Below are 7,023 nucleotides of genomic sequence, written 5' to 3'. Positions count from 1 at the left end.
GTGTTGGGGATATGAACTGTGTTCAGCACATGGTAATATTCCCTGTGGGCAGCATCCAATCACAGCAATCTGATTTAAATTTCCACAATATTTCCTTCACAGTTCCTCTTCATCCGCACTTTAAAAGATATTGTTTTGAGTTGGAATGACTGACACAGAAGATGAAATTAATAAGTTAATCCAGGCCATCATGAATATTGATAAATTTCAGTCACAGCGTGCCCCATTCTGCAAAGTTTCCACCGAGCCTTACAGTCCTCACTGCTTTGCCTGGCAAGGATGACACAAAAATTTGATGTGTCCTACACCTCCAAGTTTATGACCACTATAGAAAACACATTTTCCCTTGAAAACAAAGATATTGAGCTGTGTAATCTTAATCACTTTAACCCAATTCTGATATAGTTTCCTCTGATTTCTTTTCAGTTTCTATTTTTCAGCTTTGTAGGTGACTGCCAATTGTCCAAAAGAAGAGTGGCTCACTGATGACTGCAATTGCAGGAAGAAAAGGCACCTGTGTTTGGGTGTAAATACTCTTTGTACTATCACAACAGTAGTATATGTGGGAATCCTTGTCTGCCCCAGAAGTCTTAAGCTATTTTGGAACCTCTCCCACCAAAGGTAAATAATCCTAAGAAAAACACTTATTTCTCTAGTATGATCCTGTTCAGTCTCCTCAAGGACTGTAGGACAATGCTCGACCCTCAAGGCCAAAGTCAATAAACAAAATGAACTTTAACCTTTGGCTTTGAAGGACAGGCATGTGTGAAAAGAAAAAGCTGTGGAAATGTTTCTTGAAGACGCTGGTATCATACCTAAGGTGGTCCATGTACTTTCACCCAAGAACTCCTGCTGGAAACTAGCAGCTCTAGCAAAGGAATGTCTCTCCTTAATGCCTATATCAGCTTTGTGTGGTGACAGATGAGAAAAAACCCACTGTAAAACCCAGGACTTATATGAACAGCTCCAGTTAACAAATTGTATTAGCTCTTCAGCTAAAGACAGAAAAAAATACTACAGAAGAAAAAAACCCAAACATCGATATTGTTATTTTAAAGGAAATCAAAATTATGATATTCGTTTTCCCAGCCTGAGAAAAAGCAAAAGCAAACAAACCCAAAGCAATTTATTTCATATAACAAAAATGTATGACAGGAAAAAGTACTTAGATAAATCAATAGGAATAATAGCAACACCCAAAGACATAAAAAGGGGTTTCTCATTGTACAGGAGACAAAATGCTTCACAAACCACAGTGAAGGGAAGGTCATCTATTAAAAAACCTCAGACAATATGAACATTTTGCAAGTTGTACCAAGCAGGAACAGGAAGATACACAATGAAATGAAGCATCATAAAACAGCTTCATCAGCTACACTTCAAATGAAACTGGAAATGCCAGAATGAATAAAGATTATCCACTTTAGTTGCTTGTTGAATAATTTAACCTGAGAGAAGGGCCTGACAGCAGATGAACTGCCTTTCCCAGGCGTGGACAGCTGGGCTGTCAAATATAACTCATATTTCTGAGGTGTCATATGAACAAATGACTAAATTCAGGCATGGCAAAACCACCAATGAATTATTTTCATTTTAATGCACTTTGTAGATTAAATTGCAAACCAGATTAGTAGCTGAATTTTATAAATGGTCCTGTGACCATATTTTGTGTGATGTGAGGTGGCCACCTGTAGGGTAAGCCATATACAAGGCATAGAGAGGTTTTCTGCCTTTCTCAGCTATGTTATAACAAACATCCACAGTATGTATAAATTTGGTCTTGCCTTAGAAGAAATGTATATTGTATGCTGTAAAAAAGGCTATAAATAAGGTTGTTTACCCTCAGGCATGAGAAATCCAGTGTGTGTGTTTGATACTTACAGTACATAGCACACACAGAGTAGGATAAATTGCTGAAATCCCATTATAAAATCCATCTAAGGTAACTAGTGAACAATCCCTAATAATTTTAAAATGTGTAAACAGAAAACTGCTTGCATGCTAGCAGATATTTTTTGATATTACAGAGAATTGAAGATAATCCCTGATGCAGTAACAAATGACAAGCTATTTTAATTTATGCTTTTGTACTATTCAAAATTTTACCAAGCAGGTGGGTAGAAAAAGCCAAAACATTTACAAATGTGTCTCTGACCAGCACTCAGGACAATCAATTATGCTTTTTTTGAGTCATATGACTCTTCAGATAAAAATTTACCATATAAAAAGATACATTAAATGCATATAGACTTTCTGTTTAGCTTTGGCTGCTAAGTTATTGTCAGGACTACCTCTCTCCTCAGCTACAGGCATCTTATGAAGGTTCTCCTGCTGGCCCTGAGGTTATGTTCAAGTCAGGTTGAACAGTGTTGGAGCCAAGGCTTTCCTCAGAGGTGCACAGTGGCAGGAGCAAAGGTAAAGAGGCCAAGATTCATACAGAGAAACAATGAGCACATGGAAGGAAAAAAAGTGTTTCTCCCAAGGGTTATGTAACATCAGAACAGGTGCCATGAGGCATCCATCCCCAGAGACCATCCACACTTCATTGCACAAGGCCATGAACAGAAGTGCTAGTGTAGAAAAAACCCCGAACTCATAGTAGGCATTTCAGAGATTTCTCCCATTTAGATTTAAAGTTCACTTAGCTATAAAACAGCAAAACTCCAAATCACTGCCTCCCTCTGGCAGGCTGCTCAAAGAAGGCAGCAGAAGGCTGTGCCAATGCCACCTCCCTGTACCTATGCTGCACCCACCTGGTGTAGCACCCACTTGGTGTAACACCCACCTGCTGCAGAGGAATGCAGGGGCTCTCGCTCCTCTCCTGTCTCCCAGAGCCTTCTGAGTGAGCTGAGGTGGCCAAGGGGAAGGGCTTTGTGCTTAGCTGGGTTCCTGCCTTGCTGGGTAACCTGATGCAAGGCCATTGGGCTCTCTCTGTGCTAAGCCAAATGTTTGATACCCAAGACATGAGTTTTTTCCCAGTGCAGACAGGAGCTGGGGCTCAGCTGGTGTGTTTGTCCAGGTTTTTTGAGAGTGAGGATGCTATAGGAAAGTGAAACAAGAAAGTCCTAGTGGAGCATGAGGCAAGGAGATCAGATATTGTTGCATTTAATCCTTTCCCCTGCACCTCTGCTTTGTTCTGTTCCAACTTGTTAGGCAGGGCAGGGCTGACGTTTCAGTCAGGGGAAGGTGTGTGAGCCATGACAGTGTAACACAGCTGGAGAACACATTTATCAGGAGCCTTTTAAACACAGTGTGCTGCTACAGAGCCTGTCCTGGGAACAGGACAGGACCTCTCCTAAGCAGCCATGGGCTCTGAAGAGAGAGCCAGCTGTGCATCCCAAATCAATGCACAGGACTTCCCAGATGTGCTTTACCTTGCACATACCTTGGGGACACACCTTGCCTTGACAGCAAGGACAGCAAAGGGAACTGGTGGGACCTAGATCTTATCACTTCTAGAGAAGTGAAGTAGAAAACATCTGGCACAGTTATGCAATTGCTTCCAGTAATAACCCAGCCTTAGCCTCCCTATGGGCATTGAGTCAAAGGGTAGGAGGCTGAAAAAATGTGTGAGGTTAGCACTTTAGCAGCATGCACAGAGTCCTGTCATTGCCAGTGGTGATTTTTATTCCCTTCACCTCTGACTGTCTTGTTCATATGTCTCTCTTCCCTCTCAAACAGGAATTTTTAAATCACCCAGCTGCCAGGTTTAACACACACAGTGTGACAACATGGGGTTCAGAAGCCCTGCTGAAATCATGTTCTTAAGGGAGATCCTGGTTTGCCCAGCCGGAATAGTGGTGTGCCAGAAAGGATATCAGTGTGCTGAGCTGCAGGAGGAGAGTGAGACATTCCCTTGAAGGAGGCCATTAGGTCCTGTATTCAATGTAATGCCTTGCTTTTAGGATTTTCTTCACCCTCGAAAGGCGACCCTTTACTAGGTCAAGCAGAAAGAAGCTTTTTATTGTTGTGAGCTAGAGGATTATTTTGCACTGTGTTGCGTTCCCACTTGAAAAATCCTTGAGGAACCATTTCATTGTTGCTCTGAATAAAAAAATCCAATGTATGAATGATGTTCCTCAGGAAGCCCTTCTCTGATGCTCGGTGTTTCACAGCCAGTGGTGCCAGAGATGTGACCACGCTTCTGTGTCACCTGGCTGATGAATCAGATGGTGGGGGTCACTTTAGTGCAGACAAAGCCCTACCTCCCTAATTGTCCCTCAGGTACAAATGAACTCAACAAAGAAATAATCAGAGAACAAGGCTGAGTTGTTTCCTCAGGTCAATTTGACATCATCATTTGTTGGCTGAAGGGTCTTCTGACATATTTCTGGTCTTCTCTGATCATTGAATTGTGGTCATTACTCACACTCTATGTTTGACACAGCTGCTGAGAAGAAGACCTGAACAGCTAAATCATACAGGTGGGGTCTTGCTGTGCCTTGTGTTGTCTAATAGCTTGGGACTATTACCTGTGACACTGGAGGGATCACAGAGGATTTTAGTCAAAAGATGGAGCAACCAAACTCCCTGGACTGAGGATTCCTTTGTCTGACCCTAGCTAAGCATTTGAGGGGCCTAAGCAAGAGAATGCTTCTACACTAGAGCTTATTTTTCTGGAGAGACCCATTTTTTTCCTCTATATTTTGCATCCTGCTGCCTGCACTGTAGATGACACTCATCTTCTACTGTCAAAATGTTTATGTTCACTTTTCAAAGCAGATATGATCATTTTAGGTCTTCTTAACTAGGCCATAACATCAGTCTTTTGCAGATCCTTGAGTGTGGACTCCACGTGAGCAGCAAATCAATTCCCACGGTACAATTAAACTCTACAAAGAATTACTTAATACCAAAAGGAAGTAACCTTACAGAGCACTTCAGTCAAAGACACTATGACATGATTAACACTTTTTTATCAATAAAGTTTGCATTTCAGGACAGCTTTTTATGTACTTCTAGCAGAGCCATGCATGGACCCACAGGACATCCAGAGCAGGTACAAGGGCACTGGCCAATACCCACAGTGAAGCTGGGAGTTTCCCATTTATTGCAGTGTTGCTGACTCAGTCCAATATCCTGCACAACAATTTCAGCTTTTTTAAACTGAGATGTGCAATACCAAGCACAGTAGGCCAGTGCATGTCCCTTTGAGTTGGCAGCAGTATGGTACCTCGTAGCAGCTCTTGGGCCAGTGAGTCTGATTTTATCATGTTTGGACAACATGGTTTGCTTAGTCTGTTTGTCTAAAAAATTACAGTAATTCTGCCTTCTGAGGCCTGGAACACTCCCCAGATACCTGGCACCTCAGGATTATCAGATGACAGAGGAAGAAATGACATTCAATCTGGTGGGTGTCCCTGGCTTGTTCAGCCCACAATTAATATACTTGCTTCAGTTTCAGGTGTGTGGCAAAAAACCTAGAGCTGAAACATGACACCAAGGTTCCAGACATCTTGGAAGTGTTGGAATGTGTTTTAAAAATCTTGCTGTTCCCTGTGGGAGTGGAAGCCAGGGAGACATGATCTAGATGTAAAAATCTGGAGGGAGAGTGTGAGCATGGAATATTTATTAGATGTGACTGCAACCAGCAATTATCTGTTTGAGTTGAAGGATAAATCTGGGTAACAAACATTTCATTTTCAGCGTGCAAAGGAAGAGAGTGCGGTGGGAAATGAGCATTTCATGTTTTAATAGTCAGGTTTGACCTAGCAGGAAGATAAGATTTCAAAAGTATGATAAAAATGCATTTTATTTTTTTTTTCCAGGACCTGGTTTCTTCCCAGGAAACTATGTTCAGCAGAACAGAATAACATATTTGGCCAGACCTGAGGGGATTTTTATGAGTTCCATGTGAGATGCTGAAGCCTTAACTTAATTTGCCTTACATTCCTCAGGAATATATACATCCCATATCCACATCCACTCGGTCTGCTCTCCTTTTCAACCTTGTTACCGTAACTATTGATTTCTCTTGCTGTAGTCCAGCTCCAATGCTCATGTAAATCAAGTCAGTTGCTACAACCTGGGCTGTGTCAGGAATGCAAAATTCACAGCCTTTCTTGCTTTTCTCCTTTTCCTCCCACGGCCAGTGATGTTTTAATTTTGACATTCTGCATGGAGATCAGAAATGTACCCAAAGCTATTTCATGTCCCACAAATTTCTTGTCTGTGGAACTTAAGAAAGTGGCTTTTTATAACATCAATATCATGAGTATCCTGCATAGCAAGCCCTGTGGAGCTCTAAAACTCAAATTTTTTAGTTCACTTTGAAAAAAAAAAAATTGTTTTGGGGAGAGGAATAACCTCCGTTGGCCTGATGATTAATTTTCACTGGGAAAAAAATGCAAGCCTGCGTGCAGCTATTAGCAAATGTCCTGGTGGAATGGATCCTGGCGAAACACACCCTAGCCCTGAGCTGGATGTTAGCCCTCGGCACCTGAGCAGTTTGCACTTAAATTCCTGCTGGGACCCCTGCTCGGCGGGTCCCGTTGTCCCCCGGCTGCACACCCTGTGCCTGCCTGGCCCCATGCCAGCTCCCGGGATGCGGTGGAGCGGAGCAAGCACTGGGAGCCCTGCGGGATGGGCCAGGGCTGCCGGCGCCGCTGCTGCTCCCGGGAAAGAGGAGCAGCGTCCGTGTTTCTTTCCCCAGCCCTCCCAATGCTGCTCTGCTAGTGTGTTAGTGTTTGCAGGAACCACCACGACTCCAAGTGTGATGAGGTAGGGGATGAGCAGAGGTGCGGGAAAACGGGGAGGCTCGCTGCTGGTGCGCACCATGATCCATCCTGGACTGGTTTGGACAAACTCTGGACGGACTTGTGAACTGGAGGACCTGGCAAGGTGAGATGGAGGATGTGGGTCCAGGCACTCACAGGTCCGGACTGCAAGCTGTCCCTTTCCTCACCCTGTCCCCTGCTGAGCATCGCTCTGTGATGTCCACACCTAAACACTTACTCTTATGCCACAGGGGCAAAGGCAGTGCTGTCTCAGGCCTGGGGAAAGGTGAGGGGCTGTCCAGCAGCC

This window comes from Pyrgilauda ruficollis, unplaced genomic scaffold (assembly GCF_017590135.1).
Source record: "Pyrgilauda ruficollis isolate IOZ18807 unplaced genomic scaffold, ASM1759013v1 scaffold158, whole genome shotgun sequence".
In the NCBI taxonomy this organism is placed as follows: Eukaryota; Metazoa; Chordata; class Aves; order Passeriformes; family Passeridae; genus Pyrgilauda; species Pyrgilauda ruficollis.
Note: the sequence above shows the minus strand (reverse complement) of the source record.